The sequence below is a fragment of the Pipra filicauda genome, unplaced genomic scaffold, assembly GCF_003945595.2.
Source record: "Pipra filicauda isolate LSUMZ 115617 unplaced genomic scaffold, ASM394559v2 scaffold551_size315643_pilon, whole genome shotgun sequence".
Classification (NCBI taxonomy): domain Eukaryota; kingdom Metazoa; phylum Chordata; class Aves; order Passeriformes; family Pipridae; genus Pipra; species Pipra filicauda.
The window spans coordinates 213,482-227,850 of NW_024104700.1; the positions used below are offsets into that span (position 1 = coordinate 213,482).

At 51.3% G+C, this 14,369-nt stretch overlaps 1 long non-coding RNA gene across 3 annotated transcripts; it reads left to right on the forward strand.

The window, feature by feature from the left end:
- The first annotated feature begins 5,662 nt into the window (after positions 1 to 5,662).
- Positions 5,663 to 13,590, forward strand: LOC113983069. Of its 3 annotated transcripts, none has more exons than XR_005565829.1 (5): positions 5,682 to 5,724; positions 6,093 to 6,778; positions 10,368 to 10,475; positions 11,892 to 12,037; positions 13,459 to 13,590. It is a non-coding gene; the product is annotated as an uncharacterized LOC113983069 (long non-coding RNA). The 3 variants fall into 3 exon arrangements; XR_005565830.1 differs by having other exon boundaries at positions 6,093 to 6,640; XR_003538982.2 differs by lacking the exon at positions 6,093 to 6,778 and having other exon boundaries at positions 5,663 to 5,724.
- The last annotated feature ends 779 nt before the right edge of the window (positions 13,591 to 14,369 follow it).

The window sequence follows — 14,369 nt, forward strand, 5'->3', positions numbered from 1 at the left end:
CATGTCCCTTTTGTCACCTGCCAGCATCCCCCAGTGCTGTGCAGGGCTGCTCTCCATCCATCCATCCATCCATCCATCCCCAGCCTGTGCTTACACTGGGGATTGTGCCAACCCTGGAGCAGGACCCTGCCCTTGTTGACCTTCAGGAGGTTTGCAGGGCCCTCTCCTCCAGCCCTGCAGCTCCCTCTGGATGTGACCAGGCACAGTCCCACCATCTGAAGTCACTGGTGATGACATAAAACAGGGAAGGTCCCAGTGTGGACCCCTGAGGGACCCACATGTTACTGGTTTCCATTTGCACCTTGAACCTCTGCCTGTAACTCTCTAAATGCACTATCCAGCCAATTCCTTACCCATCTAGTGAGATCAGCTATACAAGACAGTGATTCCAGAGCTCCACTAGGCCAGATCCAGAGAGTATTTAGCTCCTGGCACATGGATATGGAGACACAATTAACAGACAGTGGGATTTTATTCACCCAGCTGGGGGTCAGGGCCCTGGGCACCTTGTGTGGACCCAAATCAAAGCTTCTCTTGAGACTGAAACTTTGGGGTTTCCTGACAGCGCTGCAGAACAGTCACAAAATTCCTATTCCTGGTTCTCTGCCCCCTCCAGGTGCTCACAGGTGCATTTACAACATCCCTATGTGCTCCTTGCATGCCCTCAGATTCCCAGGGTGCTGTGGCATTCTCTTGCTCGTGGATGTCTTTCTGCAGGGATTGCTGGCACAAGTGTCTCCTCTAGCCAGTACTTCCTTCCCTTTTCCATGTCCATCCCAGTGCCTCCAGCTCTGTCACCTCTCTCTGGTGAGGCAGAGGCCTTTGGAATTCTGAGGCTGTAGCTCCTCTGTTCCTATTGTGCCAACACTGACTGAGAAGCAGCAGCAAACAGGGACAGAAACTTCTCTCTTCCTCTGTTGCTCGGGAATATCCTGGGACAAAATGCAGAAATCTGCCCACAAACCAGGGAGCTGGTAAATCAAAAAGTTTTTGCTGAAGAGAAGGAATAAGGGGAGCTCACCAGGGTCCTTCCAGGACAGTTCACATTCAAGGCTCCTTTGGAGGTCTCGGGTTCATCCTCCTGCTCCAAGTAAGGCTAATCCAAAAGTTAGGGATTGCTCAAGGCATTTTGGAGGACTTTCAATGACAGGAATTTCCCTGGCCCTCTCGATGTAACTGTGGTCCCTTCTCTGGTGTTTAACCACCCTGGTGAAATATTCTCCCTAAGTAAGCCTGGATTCCCCTGGTTGGAGCTGGTGGCTGTTATCCCTTCACCTTCTCCCTGCTCTTGCTTCCTCATTTCTCCTGGAGTGGTGTTGAACACACACTAACAGCATCAGAGGGCTTTGACAGGGCTCTGGGAGGGGTGCTGGTGAGAAAATGAATATTCCCTTGTTTGGAGGCCTGTTTGGAGAAATTTCTCCCTAGATCTTGTGTTTCATCTCTGCAGGACACGTGGGGTACCCACCCCCTGTGTGATGCCCTGGGAGAGGGTTTTGAGCCTGTTCCCTGGAGTTCCTGGAAACTGGAGTCACTCCTCTCCTCACCTGTGCAGTCTGTAAGTACAGGTGGAGTGTTGGCTGGCCTGGGAGGTGCTTGTCCACTCCCCCTTTTATTCCCACCTGTGGGTCAGAGCCTGGAGAGAAGAACCTCCCCCCTCATAAACTTTCTGTAGCCCAGCTGTGGTTTTTAGCAGCTGTTTTCACCTCACAACAGGTGACGGTGTTGCCTGTGTGTTTTGGACTGACCTTCCCTGACGTTTTAGGGCAAGCAGCACTTTTCCTGCCATTTCAGTGCCACCCCTGGGGCACCTGGCCTGGTCCAGCTGCAGCAGCCACCCTGGTCCAGGTGTTTTCCTGGGTGGAAGTGGCAATTTTAAGAGAGGCCATGTGCAAAAGTCAGTGGGAGCGAGGTCAGGCTGTGTCCTGGGGCTGGATCTTTGGGAGTGAGGAGCTGCTGCTGTCCCCATCACTACTGGCACCGTGGTGGCATCACCTGGTGACAGTCACCTGCCACCCCTCGCTTTTGGGGGAGCTGCAGGTGACACGTGCCCCCAGCTCTGGGGTGCAGCTCCTGCCCGTCCCAGGGTGTTGCCACTGCAAGGAGCACTTGGGGTGTCACTGGTGGGCTGCCCGCCGGCGTGTGGTGTTACTGGGAGGCACTGGGAGCCGGGCAGTGCCCACCACACTCCCCCATCACATTCACAGGGGGCACCAGCGCTGGGGACGGGTTTTATTTGCACTGTGAGCTTTGAGAAGCCCCTGCTTGCGCCCCAAGTTAGGGCAAGGGGTTCCCTAAGGGGTTTTTCACTTCATGTGGGTGTCGGGGGAATTTCGGCGGTGGAACCGGGGGGTTTTCCCCGGTGCCCCCCTCTCCGTGTGCGGGTGTCCGCAGGTCCCCGCAGTACCGATTCCATGCGCCAGGTGAGCGCAGTTGAGCCGCGCTGGCTCCGTTCCCAGGGATGAGCTCAGAGCATCGGGATTGGGAGCCGGGATCAGCTGCTCTCCTGACGCGCTGCTGACGCGGCTCCGCATCCTCCCCTGCATCCCCCGACCCCCCTCACGTCCCCCCTCCCCGTGACCTCCTTTTCCAAGACAAAGACGGGAAGTGCCGGCTGCGCACGCATCCTGCCCATCCAGCCCCCCCTCCCTCCGTCCCCTGCTCTGAACCTGGAAAAAACAGCTCAGCTTCTATTTCAAGGAGCCTTTGTCCTCCCAAACAGCTTTCTTTGGGACATTTGTCTTTCTTTATTCTGCCTGTGACAAGAACATAATTGGGAGTGGGTCTCCATCTGCTGCTGGGGGGAGAAGGGGGGGCCCAGGGAGAAATCCCCTGTCCTGGCACACAAAGGCAGCACTTGCCCCCCTCAGCTGGCATCAGCAGGCTTTTGGGTGCTTAGTTATCAGGCATTTTGAGAGCAGGAACAGGGATTAGCAGTGTTTTGTGCTATTAAATGAAACAGGGATCTCTGGAGCATTGTGCAAGCCCCTCTCTCTGTTGGAGGGCTCCCAGTGCATCTCTCCAGTGCCCCCCACTCTGCCCGGTGCTCTCAGCCCCTTCCTGGGGCTGGTGTAGTGCTCCCCTGCTCCTGTCCCCCCCAGACCTCCTTCCCTGCTGGAATTGCAGCCCCAGCAGTGCCGGTGTACCCCGATCCCGGGCTCCCACAGATCCCGTTGCTCCTGCCCAGGCTGGGTCCACCCTGCTGTGTCACTGTGCTTTCCCAGCACTCCCATGCTGAGTCACTCGGGGAGTGCTGGGAATACCCCCGGGTTCAGGAGCCCCAGAGCCATGTTTGGCAAGCTTTTCAGTCCCCATTGCTCACAGGATGAGGTGTCCTGGCACCTCAGCTTTTGATGCCCCTTTTTATGCAGCAACACTGCAAAAATACCCCCTCCTCAGGTGCCCCTGCCCTGCCAAGCTCCTGCTGTCCCAGTGCCACCCTCACTTGTCCCCTGCCATGCAGGGGGCTGTGCCCACAGTATTTATATGTATATAAATGACAGTATTTATATGTATATAAATGACAGTATTTATATGTATATAAATGAGCCTCTCTGGGTGTCCCATCCTGGGTGTTCCCTGCTCCATCCACACCCAGCCATCCTGCAATAGCAGGAGCAGCACCTCAGAGCTCCAGCTCTGGCTCAGCCTCACCCTGATCCCACAAAAAGGGGTTCTTCTCTCCCAGGAAAAGCCCTCAGAGATATTTTTGCAGGTTGTTATATAACCAGTGAGACTTTCTCTGCAGTTTTGGGGGGGTGAGTGCTCACACCTGGCACTGTGCTGGGCAACCCATTCCTGCCTGAATCCAACCCTTCAGTGCTGGCATTTTACCTGCCATCATCTTTATAGGTGCTTTTTCTCTGTCTTTTCCTTTTCTAAAGCTCCTTGGTTTTTTTTGTCATCCTCCTCAGTGTTTAAATTAACTCAAAAGTCTCAGGATCCTGGGTCAGTTTGTGTTCCTCACCTCCCACCTGAGTGATGCCTTTTGGCCCTTTTTGAACTGATCTTGGGAAAACATTTTGCAGTATTCACTTGGGAATTTTAGCCTCAGATTCATCTGCATTTGGATCCACACTGACAAACTCCTGGCTTAAAAGTTGGACACTCAGGGAGCAGGTTTGGCACGAACCCTTTTACCCCTAAACCCTTCCTAGGGACAAAAAATCCAGTCACCCCATTTCAGGTGGGAGCTGGTTCTCCCCTCATATCAATCTTCAGCCCTTTCTCCCCTCCCACAGGAGGTAACACCAAATTTTGGGTGCTCATCCTGATGTGAAACTCAATGCAGATTAAATATAGTGGTGTTTCTCAAAGCTGGGAAAAATTACAAATGTGCAAGGCTGGGGCATTACTTTTTAGGAGTTGTGTGTGTAACATATGCTGGTTTTAATATAAAATACTGTCCTCTTCCATTGGATTTTGAACGTAACACATTGAGGAAAATATAAGCATAAAAGTGGAGGTAGATTCAACCAGGAGAGCTCAGGAGGTGACAAGGCTGCTGAAGCACTTTAAGCAAATAGAATTTTAGCCTCAGATCCAGCTGGATTTGGCCCTACATGGACAAACTGGCTTAAAAGTTGGATACTCAGGGAACAGGTTTTGCATGTACCCTTCCATCCCTAAACCTTTCCTAGGGACAATATCTGGTCACCTCATTCCGGGTGGGGGCTGCTTCTCCCCTCATGTCCATCTTCAGCCCTTTTTCCCATCCCAAAAAGTTTTGGATGCTCATCCTGATGGGCGACTTAATACAAATGAAATTTAATATTTTTTTCTCAAACCTGGAAAATTATACAAGTGTGCAGGGCTGTGGCATTAACTTTTGGGAGTTGTGTGTGTAAAATATGCTGGTTTTAATACAAAATACTGTCCTTTTTCTAAGGATTTTGAACGTAACACAGCAAGGAAATTATAAGTAAAAAAGGGGAGGTAGATTCAACCAGGAGAGCTCAGGAGGTGACAAGGCTGCTGAAACTTTTTAAGCAAAAAGAATTTTAGCCTCAGATCCAGCTGGATTTGGCCCTACATGGACAAACTCCTGGCCCTAAAGTTGGATACTCAGGGAGAAGCTTAAAGGATTTCCCATGTACCCTTCCGTCCCTAAACCTTTCCTAGGGACAATATCTGGCCACAGGTAGGGGCTGGTTCTCCCCTCGTGTCTATATTCAACCCTTTTTCCCATCCCACAAGAAATAACACAAAGTTTTGGATACTCATCCTGATGTGCAACTTAATACAAATGAAATTTAATATTTTTTGTCAAACCTGGAAAATTATAAAAGTGAGCAGGGCATTGGCACTAATTTTTAGGAGTTGTGTGTGTAAAATATGCTGGTTTTAATACAAAATACTGTCCTTTTTCTAAGGATTTTGAACGTAACACAGCGAGGAAAATATAAATAAAAATGAGGTGGCAGGGAGAGGCAACCAGGAGAGCTCAGGAGGTGACAAGGCTGCTGAAGCTTTTTAATCAAATATTTTGGCTATTACAACAATTTTAATGACCCAGTAAGGGCTGGTTGGGGGTTCTTTTCCTGCCTGGAGCCTGTGGGGCTGGAACAGGGCTGGGGAGCTGTTTTGCCCCCCCCAGGCTCATCCAACAGCAGAGGGTGCTCGTGCACTGCCGTGCAAATCCTTCTCCTCCCTCAGCCATCTTAGGAGGAATGTTTTCCTTCCCTGCAGTCTCCATTTTATGGTTCTGACGCAGAAAATAAGCAGGTCAGCCCAGGGAGGGGGGAGGATGGGCTGGGGGGGGATGCGGGATGTGCAGAAGCAGAGCTTGGCAGTGGTTTCCTGGGAGCCAGGGCGGGATGTGGGGCTGGAGGGGCGAGGCAGTGAGGGACTGGTACCCAGGGGGATGCAGGGTGAGAGGATGGAGGGCAGGGATGCCAGGACTGGGGAGGGGGGGTGCAGAGAGAGGTGGCATTTCAGCTGAAATGCTGCTTGGAGCCCCCCTGGCAGCCCCCAGGGCTGGGGGTGCCCCCCTCCTCCCTCCATCCCTCCCTCCATCCCTCCCTCCCTTCATCCCTCCCTTCCACAGGATGCTCCAGCTGCAACAGTGCTTTTTTTACCCCCCCTCTCCACAGGAGGCTGAGCAGACCCCCCCAAGCTGCCTGGAAGCAGGATGGAGCTCAGGTTTCAGCCCTTGTCCGGGTTCCCCAGCCGAGAGGGACTTTCCTGTTTTCATTGTTCGGGACGCTGAGATCTGTCCTTGTTCTTTCTTTCCTTCCTGCCCGTGCGTGTCTGGGGGGGGGAGGCTGTTGCCCCTGCTCTGTCACCAACAACTCCTGGCAACAGCACCTTTCCCAGCTGTGTGGAGAGTCCCAGGAGAGCTGCCAGCCTGTGGTATTGAGCAACTCTTGTCATCATCGCTGTTTGGAGGAACTTTTTCTGTGTTATTCATCACTGCATCCTTCATGTTGTGCAGTGCTGTGGCGTGAGCAGGCGTTTCCCAATCCAGAATATGAAGCAAGCCAGTGATCCAAACTGCTGGAGGCTTCTTCCACTTCACTGAACCAACCAAAAAAAAATGCTGGGGGCTCAGAGCTAGACTGAGGGATCTGTGGTGCCTTCCTGGTCTCTGCATCTCTGCAGGCTCTTGCTCTGCACAGCACATCTCTCCCTCCTGTGAGAGGTCTGTGAACTTCCGTAGGGCTCCTGGGATTGTCTGTGGGTTTTCCAGGCTAAGGAGTGCAGTTCAAGGGCTTTGGAGGGGGGATTTTTGTGGCATCTCAAACCTGAGAACCAAACTGCAGGGCCCTCACCCTTACAGGTACGTGCACAGAGATAGCAGCTGGTGTAAATGCAACCAACTTCCACCCAGCTCCAGAACCTGACAGAGGTGTGGATTAAATACTTCGAAATTTGGGCCAAGTCCATCAGCAAACCTGAACAAAAGGTTCCCTGGGAAAGCTGACTTGTTTCCAGCCTGTTTAGATGAGTCTGCACAGGCAGCTCATCCATCAGTGTCAGGGAGATGGGGGATGTCCTGCAGGACCGCTCCTTCTTACTCAGTTCTGTTCCCTCCACGTAGTGAGTCCTGGTTGCCCCTGTGTTTATCAAGCCCTAAGCCCGGTTTACTCCCAAATTCTCACATCCCTTTTGTTGCTTTCCTAAAAACTGTGATTTTGCAGCTCAGTGGAGCTCTTTGATTTGTTTTGCTCCGCGCCGGTTTTCGCCTTTCCCAGAACCCCACACCAAGATGCTGCTCGGGAAGAAAACAAACGTCACGAGAGCCACTGTGGTTCCTGGGGGTAGTTCAGATGAGTATCTTTTCCTTTAAATATCCTAAGCTAAAGCTGCCTTTGTCTGTGATCCTGTGCATGCCTGCATATACGAAAATAGGTCAGTGACTCCGTGCTGGCCCCAGGCGCCAGCCCGGCTGCTGCGGAGGCACCACGGAGAAGCAGCACAGCCATAGGTCAGCTCTGAGGGAGGGATGCTCATCCTCTCTGCCTTGTTACTGGGCAGCTTCCTGCTCCAGGGAATGCTGATGGGCTGGGGGACAGTGCTGGGGGTGCAGCAACCCCGTGTTGAAGTGGGATTGCCCGGCACAGTTGGGGTTCTGAGCTGCTTCGCCCCCTTCCCGGGGTCAGGGCCAGGTCTTGGCTTTTGTGGTCACCCTGGGATGGGCACAGACCCCCCCCTGCTTATCCCAGCCCATGGAGAAGCAGTGAGTTTCTGGGTACTGAGCAGTGGGATGCCCCAGTCACCCCTCCCGTGGTGTGGAGCTGATGGAGTCACAGGAAGGGTGCAGAGCTTTTCCACGAGTGAGTCCCAGGAATGCTGGTGGGACTGTTCATGCTCCTGGAGAAGGGATGTTTGTGGCAGCCTGATTCCACTGCAACACAGAGGAGAGGGCATTAACAAGGGGTGGGGCAGTGTAGGGATTGTGATGTTGTTGGGCATCTTCCTGTCATTCTTCCAGCCCCAAACCTGCAAACAGATCTCCAGAAACACTTCCCTTGTGCCACTCCATAAATCCTTTGGAGTTCAGTGGCCTGCACTGAGCTTTGATGTGTGGGTGGATATTGTGGAGATCATCTCTGCATTCATTTAAGGCAATAGATGTCTTTAATGAGGTTACCTTGCTAAAGACTTCTGTGGATGGAGCACTTCTCCTGTGAGGGAAGGCTAAGAGAATTGGGATTGTTCAGCCTGGAGAAGAAAAGGCTCCAGGGAGACCTGAGAGCCCCTTCCACGGCCTAAAGGGGCTCCAGAAAAGCTGGAGAGGGATTTTGGACAAGGGATGGAGGGACAGGACAAGGAGGAATGGCTTCCCACTGCCAGAGGGCAGGGTTAGATGGGATATTGGGAAGAAATTCCTCCCTGGGAGGGGGGGGAGGCCCTGGCACAGAGAAGCTGTGGCTGCCCCATCCCTGGAAGTGTCCAAGAGCAGCTTGGACGGAGCTTGGAGCAACCTGGTCTTTGGAAGGTGTCCCTGTCCATGGCAGGGAGTGGAATGAAATGAGCATTAAGGTTCCTTCCACCCCAAGCCACTCTGGGATTTTGAGTGACTTTTCCTCTAAGCAGAGATCAGCATCTTCCCCTAGGAAAAACTTGCATTTATCACTGCTTTGTTCCCTGTGTGATTCCACCTCCACGCTCCCTGCAGAGTTTTCCCTGTCTGGTGTTGCACAAAAGATGACCAGACAGGCTCACACACACCAGATTTACCCTCAGAACCTGGTGCTAGAGCTAAACATCAACTACAGCAGTAAAAGTTCCTTTTTGGGGTGTGGGGAGGGGGATTTAACAGGAGAAAAGAGAGAAAAGGGAAAGGGAAAACTCCCCAGTGGCCACCTGGGATGAGACCACAGGGGGAGTCTCCCCCAACAAGCACTTTCTCCAGTGCAGCAGGGACTCCCCCAGGCACTTTTCCTACTCCTTGAACCTTCCCATTGTCAATCCTGACGCTGGGGGTGTTGACTGGAGGCGGTTTTGATTAGGGGCAGATGCTAATTGCCCGTTAAGCTCAGCTCTGCCCAGCCCCGCTGATGTTTAGTGGATGTTTTAGCGACCCTTGTCCCCTTTTGTTGTCCTGGAGCGAGGTCACAGCAGGAAGAAAGGGCAGGAAAAGGGAGATCGGCATTCCCAGCAGTTGTAATTAACTCTTCTATTGTAATTGCTTCTAATTACCACACAGCACAACAGTGCTGGGCTCATTTAGGGAGATAAGGGAGAGGACTTAGGGACCTGTAGGTTAGGCCACTGTGTGGGCTCAGGGTTAGTCTGGATTTGTCAGCTCTCACAAGGAAAAGGACGCTGGAAAACCTCTTCTCCCTGCTCTGTCTGCTACACACCCTGTCTGACAGTAGGGACTTTTCTTCCATAGTCTCCTTTTCTTCCTTATCCTGCTTCCTGGGAATGATTTTTAGCATCCTTATGACCAGCCAGCCATGAGTTTAAATTCTGTGTTTAATTTCTAGAGAAAACCCAAACATGCTACCAGTGCCTTTTACCTCCTTGGACAGCAGTTATTCCCCTAGGCCTGCTAAATTCCAGCTTTATCCCCTAAGTTTTTGGGTAAACTGACCTTATTCCTGTACAGGAGGCAGCTTTGTCATCTCCCTTTGATTTAGGGAGAATCTACATAAGGAAAGTTTGGACTTGATGGATCTGGAAGATCCAAACAATGTTTTTCTTTATATGTATGTTCTAGAAAATCTGTGCTCCCTGTCCTTGTTCCCATTCATAAATGTGGTTGCTTGGCTTCACACCCCCATCCTGCTTTTTTTAAAGGCAGGAAAAAAAAAAAAGAAAAGAAGAGTTAAGAGCTCCCCATTTGTCTTCCCAAAATACCCTGAGCAGGTCTCAGTTGCCCTGGTTTTTTAAGGCAGGGAATTCTGGGTTGTCCATACAGGAGAAATCTGATGTTTGAAATGCATCTGGTAAAACTCCAGTGGAAAAAGTCATTTTCTCCGGACACGTTTAATTCCAAGTTAATAAAATTTTGGCTGTGCAATGTCAGTAGGAAAATCTCATCCCGATTTTTTTTTTTCCTTTCTTCAGTTCCAGAAGTCAGATCTAAATGCTCAAATCTAAAAGGCCTCCTGCAGCAGAACTGTTAAGTTTTCCCAGTCCTGTTTAGCCTTGCTGTGGGATAATGGGGAGGAAGGGAGTGAGGGAGGAATTGGGAGAGCAGCATCCCGTGTCTGAACTGTGAACCAGGGAGGATGAGCTCCCTAAAGCCACCACCTCAAATGAGAAACAGGGGAGTGGAAAATAAATCTGATGTTGTTCCTAACGCTGGAACCTTTACAAAGTTTGAAAATACAGGAAGGATGGAATAGCTCAGAAATGCCTGTTCCTGTAATTTTTGTTTTCCTTTTATTGATCAGAGCACTATTTTTATATTTCAGATGCACTTGGGGCTCAGAGGACTCTCTCTGGAAGGGATGCTGACTCTGCCCTTGCTGATTCATTCAGCCCTTGCTGATGAACCTTCTGGAAGCATCTCCTGCTCCCAGGTGTGTGTAACCTGAGATTCTCCTTCCTCCTCCTCAACTCCTGGATAACCTCATAAGCCCATTTCTGGCCCCAAAAACGTACATTTGGTCTGAGGTCTTCTAAAGAGGGCAGGGTTAGATGGGATACTGGGAAGAAATTCCTCTCTGTGAGGGTGGGGAGGCCCTGGCCCAGGTTGCCCAGAGAAGCTGTGGCTGCCCCATCCCTGGAAGTGTCCAAGGCCAGGGTGGACAGGGCTTGGAGCAGCCTGGGCTAGTGGAAGGTGTCCCTGCCCATGGCAGGGGGGTGGAACAAGTTGATCCTTAAGATCCCTTCCAATCCAAACCATTCTGTGATTCTTCTTCCTGCGAGCTGGCCCGAGGATGGCACCTGAAGGCAAAACTGCTCTGAAGGCAGAACCTGTTCAGAAAATAGTTCTGGTTGCTGTAACAAGTTGGGAAGCAGCATGAGAGCAGTTGTTTCTCAGTAACTGCCTGTTTTCTGCCATGTGGGAGCCCAAAAAGCAGAATGTCTTGCCCAATGAGCTGCTCCAGCCGTGCCTGTGCTGCTGCAGGACCCTGTGGCACAGCCGTGCTCAGTGATGCTCGTCTCAGGAAGCATCTCTTGATCTCTGCTCAGACACATCTCTCTGCCTCATCCTCCTGCTGATTTCTGTGCTTGTCACCCTGCTGGACTCTGCCTCAGGTCAGCAGGAGACAAGTCTTTGATAGCTCTGAAGCCTGGGGGGCTTCAGGCATCGTTTAATGCTTTCAGCCTCTGATCGTACAAGTGAGAGCTGACGATGGCAGAGGGAAGATCTCTGCCTGCCAGTCCCCAGTGCCTGCACACCCCCTGCACCTACTGCAGGCTCACAGAAGGGTTTGGGTTGGAAGAAAACTTTAAAGGCTTCTAGTCCAACCCCTTGCCATGGGCAGGGACACCTTCCACCAGCCCAGGTTGCTCCAAGCCCCGTCCAACCTGGTCTTGGACACTTCCAGGGATCCAGGGGCAGCCACAGCTTCTCTGGGCAACCTGTGCCAGGGCCTCACCACCTTCCCAGGGAGGAATTTCTCCCCAATATCCCATCTATCCCTGCCCTCTGGCAGTGGGAAGCCATTCTCCCTTATCCTGTCCCTCCATGCCTTGTCCCCAGTCCCTCTCCAGCTCTCCTGGAGCCCCTTTAGGCCCTGCAAGGGGCTCTCAGGTCTCCCTGGAGCCTTCTCTTCTCCAGGTGAACCCCCCCCAGCTCTCCCAGCCTGGCTCCAGAGCAGAGGGGCTCCAGCCCTTGGAGCACCTCCATGGCATCCTCTGGACTCCCTCCAACAGCTCCACATCCTTCTGCTGCTGTGGGCCCCAGGACTGGATGCAGTGCTGCAGGTGGGTCCCAAACACCTGCTGCCTCTGTCACTAAAAATAATCCTCATTTTGTTGCTTGGTAGAGTGGCCTGAGTATGATCCTGTGTGTGGGCTCCATCTCCTTGTCTCAAAGCAGGTCCCAACGTGTGGGTGTCCTCAGGGGGATGGCTCTAGCCTGGAGACTCTGGAGCAGAGATGCACAGAACTAGAGAATTCATCTCTCTGCAAGGTGAGTCCTTGTCTCTGGGCAGCTCAGGGAAGTGGTTGGTGCCCTCCAGGTTTTTTTCCCAGCACGTGGGTGGCAAGGAAGTACTTCCAGAGGGTTTCCAGCACCTGGAAATACCTGCTGGCAAGGCTTTCGATGCTTCTTGTGTGCTCTTTTTTCCTGACCAGAATTTTTCCTGAGCAGATTTTCTCATGTCCAGCTCCAAGACACACAGTCCTGGGCTCAGAAGTGATCCCAGAGATGAAGAGGTGTTTGCTGTGGCTCAGGAACAGGGGGTTTTTTGGATCTCAGCAGCTCTGAGCAAAGACAATTTTGACTCATTGCTGTGTCTGCAAAGCCTGAGGCTGCTTCCTAAAGATGCTTTATTTGTGTGGTTGCAGTGGAAGCCTTTTCCTTTTAAAGCTGTGGCTGTGCTGGACTGCAGAGGGAAAGAATTATTGATGAAACGAGCGGATGTGATGGCTGGGAGGAAGGATACCTATTGTTTTGACCTGTGGTAAAAGGCTGGAGGTGCTGAGTCAGTGTCCAGGGAGGAAGGAAAGCAGGAGGCAGGATGTGGAGTGCAGATGCATCCGTCCCTGAGAGGATGAAAACTTGCTGAACAACTGACTGTGCCCCCCTCAAACTCTGCTCCAGTCTAATATTTATATTTATTATTTATTATTTATATTTATATTTATATTTATATTTATATTTATATTTATATTTATATTTATATTTATATTTATATTTATATTTGTTGTTATTGTTAAATTTATATTATCCATCTATGTCTTACCTGGTCTAATATTGATATTCAGCTATAAACCCTCTTCCAACATACAGTAACCCCCCAGTATAACCCAGTGCCCTCCAGCTGCACTGGAGCTGGGCAGTCACTTCTCAGGGTCTTTTCACTGTTCAAGCTGCCAGTCTTGAAAGAGCTGGAAAAAATAAATCCAAAGAAATCCACTTTTTTCCCTCACTTTGGAGACTGTTAAAGCTTGCAGACCTTCCCTGGGGTGTGTGTCCCATACCAAAATAATGTGAAAAAAAGAGGGGGCAGAGTTTTTTTTCAGCTTTCATGTGTATTTATGCTGCAGAGCTCTCAGATCTGCCTGGAAAATGCACATGAGCATCTGTGTGATGAGCTTTGCCCTGGCTCTGAGCACACACACACCATCCAGGGGCAGGAAGGACCGTGTTTCCTGGCAGATCTGCTCCTGAGGGAGCACTGAGGTATTGCCTGAAGCAGTTAATTATGTTTTTGGGGGGTTACTTGCCTGGATCTGTGCAGGGGGGATGAGCCACACTCCCAGCAGTGAGGTCAAAGGGATTTTCAGTGGGTACAACTGGAGACAGTTGCAGGATAGAAACTGCTCCTGCTTAAAGCAAATATTTTAGGAATGTCCTTCTCTATTTTTATGTCTTTTTTTTTTTTTCAGTGTCTGCTGAGAACTCGAGGACAAGCTTAAACAGGACAAAAGGACAGATTTTTAATGTGCAGTGGAATATTCTGAACTTCCCAGCTGACACAGATAAGATAAGAGTGACAAATCTGTGGGGGAAAATTGACAATATCCTTCTGCTTTTAGGAAAAAAAATATTTCAAAGTGGATGTGAGTTGTGGCAGAAGGGATCCATGGGTCTCAGTAAAGTTTGGAGAGAGAGTAGAAGGGTCTGTTATGTGGGAAAAGACATTTCTGGTGTGGTATAGACCATGGAATCTTCCTCTGCAGCTGGGGGGGGGATCTCAAAGTGCTGCAGAGATGCTGTTTGCCATCCACAGGGAATTCTGTCACTCTGAGCCTCTTTGACATCTTTGTGCAAAGGGATCACTGCTCTGTTTAGTTGCCATCTAAAAATGAGTTGCCTGACTGCATTCCTGGAGTTTCTGGACTGCTTGGAGCCTGCTGGTTTGCTGGCAGTGCTGTGGGATTGCCAAGGGCTGCTCTGAGTGCCTGGGTGTTGCAGTGTTCTGGTGCACTTGGAGCAGTCAGGGCTGTACCACGGAATCACTGAGGCTGGAAAAGCCCTCCCAGATCTTTCAGTCCCCCCTGTGCCCCATCCCCACCTTGTCCCCAGCCCAGAGCACTCAGTGCCACAGCCAGGCCTTCCTGGGACACCTCCAGGGCTGGGGACTCCAAACCTCCCTGGGCAGCCCCTGCCAAGGCCTGACCACCCTTTCCAGGGAGAAATTCCTCCTGGTGTCCAACCTGACCCTCCCCATGAGGCTGTTTCCCCTTGTCCACCCTTGTCACTGGAGGTGTAAGTGTCCCCCAGGCACTGAGCAGGTTGGGCTGGGTCCATCTCAGCATCATGGTCTGCTGGAACCTCTGAGTGGGGAGGAACCATG